Source organism: Protopterus annectens, chromosome 2.part0 (genome assembly GCF_019279795.1).
Source record: "Protopterus annectens isolate FY-2018-M chromosome 2.part0, PAN1.0, whole genome shotgun sequence".
In the NCBI taxonomy this organism is placed as follows: domain Eukaryota; kingdom Metazoa; phylum Chordata; order Ceratodontiformes; family Protopteridae; genus Protopterus; species Protopterus annectens.
The window spans coordinates 1,249,963,876-1,249,979,018 of NC_056728.1; positions in this window are offsets into that span (position 1 = coordinate 1,249,963,876).

Genomic DNA, 15,143 nt, shown 5'->3' on the forward strand with positions numbered 1-15,143 from the left:
CTCAAAGAAGTCAACCAAGTTGAGCAGGCATGATCTACCCTTCACAAAACCAAACTGTGTATAATCCAGAGTTTGGAGATTCCCTATATCCTTGTTTATTAGGTACATGATGATGCATTCCATAGCTTTGCGTATCAGACTCGTCAGGCTAGTGGGGCGATAGATCCTGGGGTCTGTAGTCACTTGTCCTTTGTGGAGTGGGATGACTGTAGCAGTGCGCCATTCTGTAGGGACAAAGCCTGAGGTGAGGCTGTGATTGAACAAGGCACACAGGTGAGGTGCCAGTTCACTCTGTAGTTCATGTAGAACACAGCCAGCGATACTGTCAGGTTCCATAGAAGCTGTATTCTTCACCTTGGACAGTGCTGTTTTAATCTGTGAAGCAGTAATACTGGGTGCCTGGCAATCTACTGGTATTGTGATTGGTTCTTTGGGGGTGGGGGGCGAGAGGGATAAAGTTAGTACTGAATCTGTCCGCCAGTATATCTGCAATATCTGTTGGCGCGGTATAGGAGGTACCATTGTGCAGTAGCTCAGAGCAATTCTGGGTATTGCCATGGAGATTCTTTACATAACTATAGAAGGCCTTGTGATTGTCTTTACTATCTGTTGCAATTCTGTTTTCATAGCTAGCTTTAGAGGATATGCTGAGGGATCTCAACCTTTTGTTGAGGCTGATGAGGGAGTTTTTCCAGTCTTGGAACTTCACCTTATTCCACATCAGTTTCCTCCTTTTGTTGTAGAGTTTGTTTATGGCTGGGGAACCACCAGACTGGTTTCCTTTTTTTTTGAGGAGAGCATCTTAGTTCTATTGGGTATGGCGAGATCCATGCATTTGTGTATGTGTTCGTACAGTGCATTGGTTTTTGATTTGGCAGTCATGCGACTACTCTCCATTTGCATGGGTGCCGTGAAGTTAGCCACCTCTGTTTTTAGGACCCCAAAGTTAGCTTTGGAGAAGTTATTCATGGTGGTTACCTTTGTTGGGGGGGGGGGTGGGAGGGATGTGGATTTCCAAGGTGATTAGCTTATGATCGGATCTAACCAGGGAGGAGTTTACTATTGGTGTAGAGCAACGGTTACCCATGTTAGTAATGACCAGGTCAAGAATGTTGCTACCTCTAGTGGGGGTAAGAACGAGCTGGACCAGGGCATTGGAATTAATGAATTCCAGAAAGTGTTGGGCAATTGTATTGGTACATGAATAATTTTCCCAGTTAATGGAGGGGTAGTTGAAGTCGCCCAGTATGAGAGTCTTAGGTTGGATCCTAATATTCTCCAGGGTGTTTAGGAATGTGGAGTGTGAATCTTGGGACATGGTTGGGGATCTATAGCAGGCTACAACCTGAATCACTGTCTTACCAATGTTAGTTGCACCTGAAGTATCTCAGATGCGTTATGTTCAGCTACCAGTCTGGAGCTGTGTGCATCCTTTATGAATATGGAAACACCACTGCCTTTGGAGCTTCGGGCGAAGTTCTAGGGCCGAAAGGTGTGGAATGAGTTGTAGCCTGGTAGTGCAGGGGTGCTTTCTGCTGCCTTGAACCAGATCTCTGTTACAGCATAAATGTCAATGTTTTCCATTTTAGGGAGTACTTCAAGCGAGTACATTTTGAGATTTAGACTTTTAGCGTTGAGCAGCATGACCTTCAAATTGCATTTGTTTGTAGTGGTGGTAATTTGGTCTTTGGAACACCACCTAAAAAAGGCACTATAGGGGTGACAAGAGCCTTGGCCAGTATCCAGAAGCCCAGGGCTGACAGATGCAGGCCATCTCTGGCAAAGCATCGAGGACTGTCAATCATGTCATCCCAGGCAGACAGATACTGGATTCACTTAGAATGACACCAGAAACTTAGGCAATTGTTGAAATCAATCATTTTCTGCTTGTACTGTGGTATCACTCTGGGAGATAGTAGGATGCTGCTCAGGGCTAGGGTCATACCTGCCTGGGCTACATAATCCAAGAGTTCCTCCATGTCTCTTTTCGTATAGTCCCGGGAGGTATGTGTCAGGTCATTCACACCCACATGTGCAATGACAGAGTCATATTTGTACCTGTTGTTGAGGGACCTGAGTGCTTGCATTATGTGGCGGATCCTGGCACCTGACAGGCAGCTAGCTGTTACTTTCTCCTTATTCAACCTAGCGAGTGGGACATCAGTGTGCCTCACTATTGAGTCACCTATGACTAGTGTGCTAGGCATGCTGTTTTGCCTCAGGGGCTTTGGTTGAGTGGCACACTGTTTAGGAGAGTTATGTGTCTCGAGATTAGTGTTGTGTTGTGTTGGTCTAGTGTGTTTCTGTCTTGGAGGTCTCTGCTATTTGGTTAGACTTTTATTGAGAGCCTCCGTGAAGATGGATGTGTGGTTTGTGTTTTTATGTGAAGGCAATCCTGGTGTGTGTTCTGGAGGGCTATGTGTTCCACGTGGTGTGGTGCTACATTTATTTGAGGATAGGATACACACAAACATGCTGCTTCTAGTGTATAGACTACTCTTCAAGAATAACTACTATTTATTGAAATGGCATGTTGTAAATAATGCTCTGAACTGTAACTTTTATATATTGGAAAGCCTTTTCTAAAATATATCAGTGCACTAATCAACTATGGTATTACATTATTTACCACTGTGCTTGTTAGGGATATCATCCTTAGCCTTCCTTACTCAAATCTATAAATGTAATTCTAGAAGAGATGCCATGATCGTGCAACATTCCATTCTGGTGTGATCAATCACCAGGTATTTCGTGCCTGTTATTCAGATCCTGCTTTGCTATTTTTGCACAGGTCTGCAAACATTTTTTTCTTTTTCCAAAAGTATAAGTCACCACTGTTAACTAATGTCATTTAATGTTCTAAGGAGTGCTTCACCATATCAACGCACATGTCTTGGTATGATCCTGGCTGGATTTGATACATTGTACCAGCTGGATATTTTAGAGGGGGGCTTGATACTAACAACAGCAATGCACAGTGCTGCAGCTGAACTTCACAGCTAGCAGAATCAGTTGAAATTTGTAGCTAGATTGGTCATATTGCATTCAACTGGGCAAAACATACAGTCAGTCCAAGGACTGGCTTATGAGGAGAAAATGAGGAACTTGTCCTGGGCCCAGTGCTCGGTAGGACTAAAGACCTTTTCTGTGACTTTAAAAAGTGGGTAGAGCATATTCACTGAGGAGTTGCACTCTATGTAAATTGTCTGGATTCCAGAAGTGACCCAGAAATGAACCACTTCTCAAAAAGATGGAGACCAATTTCTATACAACATCCTATGGGATATAGTGTTTCTAGGGGACCACTTCTATTTCCTTTCCATTTGGATGATTTTAATTCATTATTTTTTTTGCCTTTACATTGTACTTTTTAAATTCATAGTGGCTATTTGTTTGAGTATTTAGTTTTAATCCAGAATGGTTTTCTATCAGCATTTTATCTTGAATTCTTGCATAATGCATTAATATGTTTATACTTTCGTTAATTGCACATGCATTGAAAAATCATGGCATCTGAAGGTCCAACACATGCCAAACCAAGATGATTACTAACATCTCAGAAGAACTACAAATGTGTGAATTTTTTTATGAACACTTTTTCTTTCTGTAAAACTGTAAGTAAAATTAAAAAATATGAGAAAGTAGTTTGGCATTTTTTATTATTTTGGGTCATAAAACAGAGAATGTACAGGCTAGTCAGTTTGTTTTCTGACAAACTACTGCTTTTGTAAAATTAAACTTCTATGTTAGGAGCAAGGTGATTACAACAACTGCAATACAGATTTGATATTTTAGTACTATAAAGAAAAAAATCTGAAAATAGCAAATGCATCTCAAGATGCATCTCTTTACACTACTCCACATATGCCATTATTGTGGCTTAGACACCTGCAACTACAAGACATGGATTGCTTCTAAAACTATCTGGACCTACAAAGCTGATACAAGTATTTTTTTTAACTTGCCTAACTGTTTCAGTGCCATTTAACACTTCTGTGCTGCATTTATTTATTTTGTTGAATTTATCACTGTTTTCAGCCTGCACCTGTTAAAGAAGCTCCATCTGTTTGTTACTGTACAACTCTTATGTTGTTTTAAGAGTATTCTGATATTTCCTAACCTCCTCTGATACTGCAAAAGCTGTTCTGAGTTTGCCAAAGTTCTCCTGAGTCTGCCAAAATATTTCTAAGTTTGCAAAGTTTTTGTGTTGTGAACATTTCTCAGGGTGTGTGAACTTATTTCCAAGGATTCCTGATAGTGCAGGGATTCTGCCTTCTGTTGTAAAGCATTTATCTGATTGGCCTGAGTGTTTAACTCTGTAAAAGCCTTTCATTCTGCTGGTATAGAAGCCTCATGGTTCCCCATGCTTGCAAATGTCTCCAGTTTAAAATCCTCTATAGGAAATGCCCTCCATAGTCTCTTACTGTTCACAGCTGCTCAGAGAGCTGCCAGTAGCAGAGGGTGGTACCACTGCAGGTCATATAATACTACACTATTAAACACTGTCACTTTGACCCTTAATTTACTCTCCCCTACTCCTTCCCATCTAGAAATTGTTTTTCCTTGCCTTACATAGCATAAGTTAAATTCAGACCTGCTGAATCTATAGACTGTTTGGTATCACTGTGTTCTGAAATCATCCATCTTACATTAAGAGGGCCTCCCTGCACCCTTGTGGTAGAAGAATGTAGCTCAGGACTCATCTGAGTTGGGAATTCCTGGAGAAAGACTCAGTCTGGGGCTTTCCTCTTGGTAGCTGTGTTAAAAACTGTTTAAATTCGCCTGTATATAAGCCTCACATTTTCACACCATGCAATGGGGTTTAGCAGTGCCCTGTATACATGCAAATGCCTGGAACATTATTATCATCAGCTATCCCACTTCTTTCCCAAATATCACATTCAGAAAAATCCTGCCACAATGGATGGGCAGTTTCCCATCATTTCTCCTGCCAGCTTGATGGATATGGGTATCTTGAGGCAATGTAGCAATTGCTTCATATATACTGACAACGATTTACTCCTAAAGCAAACTAACACCCTATGTGAGAGATGCAAATACACTGTGGAACTGGAGTAAAGTCTCTCATGTAAAAATAAACTAGACATGAAACAGGTCATCAGCACACATGTTTCACCTCTCACACAAAATAAAGTCACTATACATAAACCTGCATACGTGGAGGTACTCACTAGAAGCCTACCAAAAGAACAGAGACATCCCAAATGCACACCACCCGCACACACAAACACACACACACACACACACACACACACACACACACACACACACACACACACACACACACACACACACACACACACACACACACACACACACACACACACCAGTAAGCAAAAAGAAACCACTACACATATTGGCACACACACCCGTGTCTCAACAAATAAGCCCCTAAGGTAAAACACATCAAATGTCTTGGTCATAGGTGACTTCATATTGAGACACATAGATGTCCCCCTCACCAGACTGGACAAGGAGAATGTTATGGTCAGCTGCCTATTAGGTGCAGGATCCAACAAATCATGCATGCACTCAAGTCACTTAACAGGAAGTACTGTTATGACTCTGTAATAGTCCATGTTGGAGCAAATGACTTGAGATGTACCTCTCTGGATTATATGAAGAGAGACATGATGGAACTCTCGGATTATATATTCCAGACAGGTATGTCCCTAGCCCTACCCTCACCCAGGATGATAACACAATAGAAACAAAAGTGATTGACTTCAACAATTAGATTAGCTTCTGGTGTCAGTCTAGGGGGATCCAGTATCTGTCAGCCTTGGAGGATATGGTAGACAGACCTCATTGCTTTGCTAGAGATGGTCTGTTACTGTCGTCCCCCCCCTAGTCTTTTGGACATTTGCAAAGGCCCTTGCCTCCCCCATAGTGCCTTTTTTAGGCAATGTCAAAACAACAAATTTTCCAAAATAACAAAATCTAATTGAGACAAACCATATCTCTCAACCTCTTAGTGCAAAAAATTGGACAAAGCCTGACAGAATGCGGGGAGGCAAAGGCCCCACAAAAGGAACAAATTGTAAAAGTTTCTCTAATAAGCTTAGAAAGTTTCTAGAATAGCTGGATTTGTGTTAGCATACATTTTTCTGAAGGATTTAAAGTCTGAAACGCAAATGTATATCATTATTTAGTGACTTCAATCCACATATCATCCCAGTGATTTGCCAGCAAAACACAAATCTTATGAGGAACAGGCCAAAAATATGAGCCAAAAGTCTGGACATTCTGCAAAAATCTGGACAGCTGAGAGGTATGAGACAAACTCAGGGTCATGCTGCTTAATGCTAGGAGTTTAAACACAAAACTGCACTCCTCACCTTTGAGGATGGTGATGTCTGTGCAGTTACCACAACATGGTTCAGGGCTGCTGATAGCACCCCAGCCATGCAAGACTACAATGCCTTCCACATGTTCAGACCTCAAAATGAGCATGAAGGAGCCAAAGGTGGAAATGTAGCCATCTTCATTAAAACTGAATACACTTTCAGACTGGTCAAACAGCATGACTCTCTTGAACTACTCCATGGCCAATTAACTATTGGGAAAGTACCATACCACATAATTGTTAGCTATAGATCCCCCACCATGAACCAGTATAAGCACCGTGCCTACCTTAATTTATTGGATTCTCTCACCATATAAACCGACACCTTACTCGTGGGAGATTTCAACTATCCTTCCATAGAATGGGGGACATACATGAGCAAAAACATGCTCACCCAGAGGTTCCTACACTTTTCTAACATAAATGCTCTGAAACAGATAGTCTGCACCCATACTAGAGGCTCTAATGTTCAGGACATAGTACTCACCAGCATGGGGGGGGGGTCACTGTACTCTTCCTTGCTTCATGCCCTTCCTGGTTAGGTCAGACCACAAATCAGTCTCCTTTGAAGTAATTACTGGAACTGACACCCTCATAGGAAAAAAAATGTATAAAGAACTTTACCAACGCTAACTACAGTCAACTAAGCAATAATATAAAAAGCTTCATACCATCCACAATCACAGATATCAATGATCACTCTGCAGAAGTGTATGCAAATGCCCTGTACAAGCACTTAAGTGACTGCATAAACTCTGCTGTACCTGACTGGATCAAAACCAGGTCTTCCCGTAAAAAAAATAAATAAATAAATAAATAAATAAATCCACTGGGGGACTTCAAGTATAAACAGTTTATATACCAAGAGGAAAACACTTTTGTCTGAAAGCAAGAGGGTTATTGCTCTACAGAGGAAGAGTTCCCAAGAAAATGAGAAAACGTGTAAAGTCTTCTAAAGCAAACTATGAAACTAAAATCACATCACAGCCAAGGATAATCATAAAGCATTCTTTAACTACATCTGAAGTCTAAAAGGGAATGCTCAGCTATGTGCTGAACTGGTTGTATATGGGATCAATCATACTACACTGGAAGATATCATCAACCTGGTAGCTGACAGATTCAGAGCATACCTGACACCAGCCCGCTGCCTAGTGTCTTTAGAGAACAGGTCATCCCTGTGTTCACCAAGGCCAAAAACAAGGCCTCAACGGGACCAGATAATATCTCAAGTTGTTTACTAAACAATCTAAAACAAGACCTAGAGGACCCACTCAGCATTCTCTTTAATCATAGCTTGAAAACTGGCTATGTTCCTGCAGAATGGAAAACAGCAACAGTAATTCCCCTGCACAAAGGGGGGGCATCAGCTGATCCTGGGAACTACAGACTCATATGTTTAACCAGCCTCATCTGTAAGCCCATGGAAAGAATTATCATGGACCTTATCAGCAAGGACATAGGAGACCTCCAAATGCTGGACCCATGCTTACTAATTCTGGTAGACTTCTTTGAGAATATCACCAAAGCCATGGAAGAAGGTCAGCCAGTGCACACAGCCTATCTTGACCTTGCCAAGGCTTTCAACAAAACCCCCCACTCTGGCATCATTAAGAAACTCTCCCAGCTGCATATTAACACTTTTACTAGACGAGTAGCCAGTTGGCTTAATGACAGAACACACTCTGTCAAAATTGGTGACTCCACCTCCACCAGTAGACCCGTCAGCAGTGGAGTACCACAGGGGTCCATGCTGGGCCCCTTACTGTTTGGCATTTATTTCTCAGAAGTCCAGGCCAAAGTAGATGGCTTTTGGCTCACCAAGTTCACTGATGATTGCAAACTGGGACCAATCATTGAGTCCCCCAACGATATCAACATATTACAAGAAGGGCTAACACAAATTAATGAATGATTGGTGCCAAAGCCATGGTCTAAAACTAAATGCAAAAAAATACATTATTATTCCCTTTGGCAAAATGGAATTCCCTACAAATTACAATATTCACAGCATCTCCCTGAGTTCCAATCGAGTGGTGAAAAACTTGGGAACACAGGTTGATAGCAATCTGAACTTCGGCCACCAAGTTTCTGCAGTGGTAAGGAAAGCCTTCTACATAGCGCACCTCATAAGCAAAGGCATAGCATCCACATCAAGGAATATTATAACTCCACTGTACTCAACCCTCATCAAACCACTAATAGAGTATAACGCAACCTTTTGTATTTACCTCACCAGACACCTGCAGCAGCTGAAGAGACATCAGAGGTTTCTCACTAAGAAAATAGAGGGACTCCAAACCATGATCTACATGGACAGGCTGAAAGCTCTGTCACTTTATTCTGCATCTTATAGGTTGCTGAGAGGCAACTTATGCCTAGTCTATAGGGCAATCACAGACCCTGCCCTCATGGAAATGTTGCACATCCACAAGTCAAATGGGACAAGAGACACTCACTCTAGGGATCTCATTATAACCTGTGACATTAACAGAACATGATGGAGAGTCAGATATGCCTCCCAGAGCCTGCCGCTTCTCTGAAATAGACTTCCTATTCATGTACAACAGAGCTCCTCACTAACCCTGTTCAAATGCAACCTAGATAACTGGATGGGATACTGCAAATTTGCCCCTGAGATGGCACCCATGTCTCTCATGGACAGGGGTAGCCAGTGTTGATCACAGACCCACTCTATTCATAAATGTGTTCTGTGAACTACCCAAAAAGAACAAATGGGGATACTTGGGATTAACATGGCACAGCTTGTAAAAGCTCTAAGGATGCTAGTCTAGTAATCTCCTATGAACCTACTGTCATTCATAACCTCTCCTAATCCACTTTCTTCTTAGCTGCTTGATGGAGGTTCTGCAAGAGCTCACATGCTGTACGCCCTCGATATAGTTACTCATTGTAACTTGAATAGGAAAGTGCTCAAACTCCAATTTCAAATAACTACTTAACTCACACAGCCCTACCAGAATCCTAATTCTAACCCTCAAACTCCCTTCCCATACTCTAAAACTTCCTTCATATTCACTAAACATAAACCCCTCCCATGTAGCTCCTTAACCCTAAGCACCCCATGCTTGCTCATTAACCCTAAAATCTCCTTCTTTCTCCCTAACCCTAAAATTCTCTTCCTGCACTCTAAACCTTACCCACATCCCGCTGCCTAACCCTAAGAGCTTCTTCATGCTCCCTAACTCTAAGACTCCATTCCCACTCTCTAAATCTGAAATGCCCCCTCCTGTTTCCTAAACTTAAAGCTTCCTTCCTCACTGGTGCCCTAATCTTTAACTCCCACCATCTTGCATTGCCACAGCACAGTTGCTGCACTTACCTCTCTTGAATTGAAATAATGTGTCATGTAAGTTGCAACATATTTGAGTTTGAGCACAAGCAGCCAACTGGAGCAGTGAGTTTTAAGCAGTTGGGACTTGAAACCCCTGCCTGATAAAAACATGCATAGCTCCATGTTTCACTAAAGCTGCGTATTATGAAGCTTGATTATTATGTGAAATTGGTGTCTTGTGTGTATTCTAGGTCACCATAAAGTTATAGAACTTAGATCTAATAGGTACATTTCTTAAATATTCAATCCAAACATAGTTTTATGACAGCTGTAGTAATTAGCCATCCAGAGCACTTGATCAGGAAATGCTGGACTTTAGCAGAAGCAGCACTATTTGTCTCTGTTCCAATTCTTCAGACTTTTTCATTGTTCATCTTTGCTAAAAGGAATATGACCCATTGATTCTGTATGTTTTCCACAGTGCATTGTTGGCTTATCTCTGTCTATAAACACAAAGTACTGGTTACTAATTGTTTTCAGGCTTTAAAAAGGAGGATTCTGCTCTTTTATTCTGACTGCATTTGGTAAAATAATAGCTTCGGTTAGCAAAGTTTGATGCGGAGGACTGTAGACAGTTAAAGTACAATAAACTGCCACTGAAAATTAAAGCTGATGAAAATTTGCAGCCTGTGTCTGAAAGAGGCTGACAAATCCAGACGCCTGTGTATAAAAACAATTACAATATGGAAGGTACTTCCTTAAGCAAATCATGAAATTTCCATTGTGTATTACCTAGCCTGCCAAGTCATTCTTAGTGTTGGCAGCAAGAGCTTTAATGTTCGCAGGAAGCAACAGGCTCAAAGCCAAAGTACTCTACTGTTTTTACCCGGTTTTGGATGTGCCTTTTAATATCCCTTTCTATCAAAATTTCTGATATTCTTATGTTATCAGTCTGTCTGTTTGTGAAGGAAAACTACGAGGTGTAGTGCATTTTGTCTCTTCACATAGAGAAATCATTGCTAAATCTTTTGTTCTTATCACTTTTATTTAATTTTCAAAATAACAATAAACTGGTCACATGCATATGCATTTCAATTATATAATGGCATAAGGTGGCAAACTTAAATCAATCTGCTGTCATTACTGTGGGTGCACTAATTCTTCTGGCAATGATAAAATCTTACCAATTGCATACACCTCCTTAGAATAATCAACAGTTTGTCAGAAAAATTTTCTTACTTCCATGGGTCTTCCTATACATACAAAATCTCAACTTTTTGTTTAGCTTAAGATCTTGATGATAGCTGAGAAGTGGTGCAAACTCCTAAACACATATACATGGACACACATATCTGTTCAAGTACAATTTAGATGTAGAAAATATCTTTCTCAACCCACCTGACCATTTCTGTTTCACACAATTTGACCTGATAGTGCTTTAAGATGGGACCCCAAATGTTTTTTCGTCTGGTCTGTTGTGCCTCATATTTTTTCTCTGTAACTACCTTCTAAATAGTTTTCAAATTCTCAGGACCCCATTGGATCCTATTGGCACTTTTATTACCTCTCCATTTGGCTGCTATTCTGGGTCTGACAACTGAGGACAGCATATTTCAAACTGCAATGTCTTCTCTGATCTGTCTTCTCCATTTTAACGTATTCTTCACAAACATAAGTCCTGTCATGCTGTTATATACATTCTTATCCAATTTCACCATTCCCTTACAGCTTACAGCTACTATTCCTGAGGCTAGTATCATTTCCAGCAAGTTAGCTATATTTCTGCTTTCTCTTCTGTACATCTTTAATGCTTACTGTTGGCCTTCCATCCATCATTTCCCCAGTATGCTATGGGAGAGTAGCCATCTTTGCAGAGTAAACATTTGTTGATCCTATTCCACACACCACTTCCTTAGTCTTAGACCATTTGTCTGTACTCAGATGTAATATTCCTTCATGCTTTCCTTGCATTATCTAGAGAAACATTAATACTGGCCTACTGCATTTTTGTGTAATCTTTACTTCTATTGGCCTGTATTCTTCTTAGAGCATTACCCTTTTCCCCAGAGGGGCTATCACATCTATATTCTTCCCGTCCCCTTTTCCTGTATCAGTGGTCTTGAACCATGCTTCCTATAACTTTAGGTGAATCATTCATTTCTGCTTCTTCCCATTCTATCGTGCTTTAGAAGGCTATAATTTTAACCTTTCTTTCCTCTCTCCATTTACTAGAGGCTCTCATTACAATATGCCATATCTATTCCTTTTTTTTTTTTCAGGTGAGCATCATTATAATACTTTGCCATCCATTCTAACCCAACATCATTGAAGATTAACATTCGCCATCTCATGCTCCACCCATCTCAACCGGCGTTCTCTCCTGATCTTTAGAACCTCCCTCATAGTTCTTTGAACCACCTCACCCACTTTCTCTGTCTCAAATGGCTGATTTTTGATCCCACTAGAAGGCTTTATTGCTCTCAGGAATAAGTTTTTTTCTGAATCAATACAATGATTTGCATATTAAGACTTTTCCTGTTTCTCTCTGTTATCTTATTGAATTACAGCCTCCTCTTTATTTTCTCCAGTCTTCTCCCTCCTTCATCACTACTTCCATTACACTGGCAGAATGCCTGAACCAAATTCAGTGTTCATGCCAGGTTACATTCACCTTACCTCTGCATTGGATATATTCTCACATTTTCAGCTGTTAACACTTCTCATTTATCCCATTTACATCACTAATTCTTGCTAAATCTGGGTTTGTATGTCAGGGGTTATTTTGCTGGTAAATACAACTTAAAAAAATAAAATAAAATAATAACAAAATAAAAAATAAAATACCACCAAGACCACCGATCCAAAAAGTAAGCAAATTTAATGAAACAGTGCCTCGGCTTGCACAGCCTTGGAAGGCTGTGTAAGCTGAGGCACTAAGTTTTTCATTAAATTCGCTTACTTCTTGGATCGGTGGTCTTGGTGGTATTTTGTTATTTTGCTGGTAACTTTTTAACTACACTTTGAGGTACTAGAGGAACCACTAGCCTGAGTGCATTATTTTGCTTTTTATTTATTTAATTAATTATTTATTTATTTAGTTAGTTAGTTATGTTTGCACTGATGAGCCCAAACGTGCCATCACCCTTTCTCATAATCACCTCATGTCTTTTTCTTTGACTACATTGTTGTTCCTTTTTATTATAGCTGTCATATCCTTCCTTACTTTGAGGCCTAGATATCATTCCTTTTTATTAAGAATTCCAAGTCGTCAGTAAGTCCATACCTTCCAAAAAGATAAATTCAAACTCCAGTGGCTTTCTAAACCCATTATCAACCTCCAGAACTGACTGCAGGACATGACTGACACCATCCACTTTGAGTATATAATCAGTTGCACAGAACTACAACCAAGCTTTGGCCTTTGCCCGAATTTAATTTGTTCTCAGCCTGTACCTGAGTTTCAGAGCTTGCTCCTCTGCTACTAATATGGAGAAGTCAGTGACACTGGCATTCCAGTCTGGTTTCTCTGTCTACCTCTCCATGTCTAGATACTTCTCCACTGGGTAATAGTTCTAAATGAGGATTAGTGTAATGTGCCCAAATTCACTTTATAAATCCATTCCAAATACTCTGTATTCTAATATCTTCCATAAAACTCCTCATCCTAGTGTATCAGATATTTTTTTCAGTTCCAGTAAAACAAACCGCACTGCCACTGTCTCTCTACAGTATTTGATTACTGCCCATTAATTGTTGCCATGCTGCCTTCTATGGAATATCCCTGGACTTTTTCTATTAATAGAAAAAGAAGTATGTCCCATTTGGCTGCTAATAACTTAGCTAAAATCTTGACATCTACATCAGTCAAGGAAGACGGTCTATAGTTCTCCTGGATTAATGAGGTCTTCTCTGTTTGGTAGCATCTTTATTCATTGCATAAATTAATTGTAAAAAGTATCCATAGACCAGTTGTGTTATACTTCTTAGCATCATCTCCAGGGTTTCCACTATCCATTATAAAATTATAGAGGGAAGCCAGACTCTTCCCTGTTTTAATGGACTGTATGTCATCCTGGACCTCTAGTTTGATTTCTGTTCCTACCATTCGCCCTCTTCTGTGCTCACCTTAATCCTAACTTATCTAGTTTTCCAGTCCAAACCTTTCTGGTTTATTTGTTTTTCTTCTACTGTATAGCACTTCTTGGTTCTTCATCTTTATGTGCAATGTTCTCTTTAACTACCTTTATCGTCTGCCTTTTATGCAAATCTTTAAATTTCTTTGGCCAGTACTTCATAAATGATTCCCCATTCTCCTACAAAAATCCTCCCAGAAGGTATTCTTTTCCTCTAACTCCATCATAATTAGCTCCTATTTCTATGTGTGTAATTTCTTCATGTAAATCCTATCACTGACTCCTCCTTCATTGTTACCCATTCTCTTCTCTATCCTTCTAATAATAAGTCTTCCAAAGTCTTATCTTTACTCTCTATGCAGTGTTTGTGTGTCTATACCCAAGTGCTGCATTGATCTCATTTTACCACAAGGCCGCAGGCTTCCACTCTGCTTTCACTTACCTTTTACCAGCTGTGTAATTCTCTTAACTCAGTCTGTTCTTTCTTTTTCTGTCCTCTGCATATAATTTGTTCATCCTCAACCATACCCTTTTCTTTTCTTCTCTGTCTACAGATGTGAAGACACAGAAGAATAGTAGAAAACTCCACCTCAGAAAGTCATCTCTTCCTTAATTACCTCTCTTTTATCCCTGTTAGTGGAAGCCTGCCCACATGGCTTGCTTGGACTATTTCAAGTAAAAGTAAATTATTTCTTGATTCCCAAGCTTTTACCCACAATATGTGTTCCATTGACATTTTTCTTACTCTCCCTTATTTTTCTATGAAAGTCCTCTTATGTAATCCAGCATTTTGCATGTGAGTTGTTACTTTGAATACCCAATCAACTTTCTTTCAGTATTCATCTCTGCCTGCACCCAGGCCTTAGGAAATGTCATGAAAAACATGTCATTATACCGGGTTCATATATGCTCTCCATATTTCAGCCTAACCTATTAACAGTTTTCATCCATATTATATCATATCCATATTGTTCATCCCCATATTTCTTATGTTTGCTCTCCTTCATCACCTTGGCCTGGCCAGAATTCTTCTAAAAAGAATAACCGTTTCCCATTTCTTCCGTCTGTATAATCAAAACAGTCCAATTTTGAACTTTCTTTAACTTCCAGTTTGGTCTCCTGGGACATTATTATATTGTCACTCCATTCCATTACACCATGTTTTTTTTCCTGTAAAACCGGACATCAGCAACAGTCCATATTTCATAATATCAGCCAAACTTCTCCCTGGTCAATTGCCACCTTCCCATAACACTCCTTCAAGGCCATGTCCTTAGCTCCCTTGTCTAGTGTACTACTACCTCACAGTTCCCTGAGTCACCTCCCTAGCCTGGGTCAGAAGATCTTC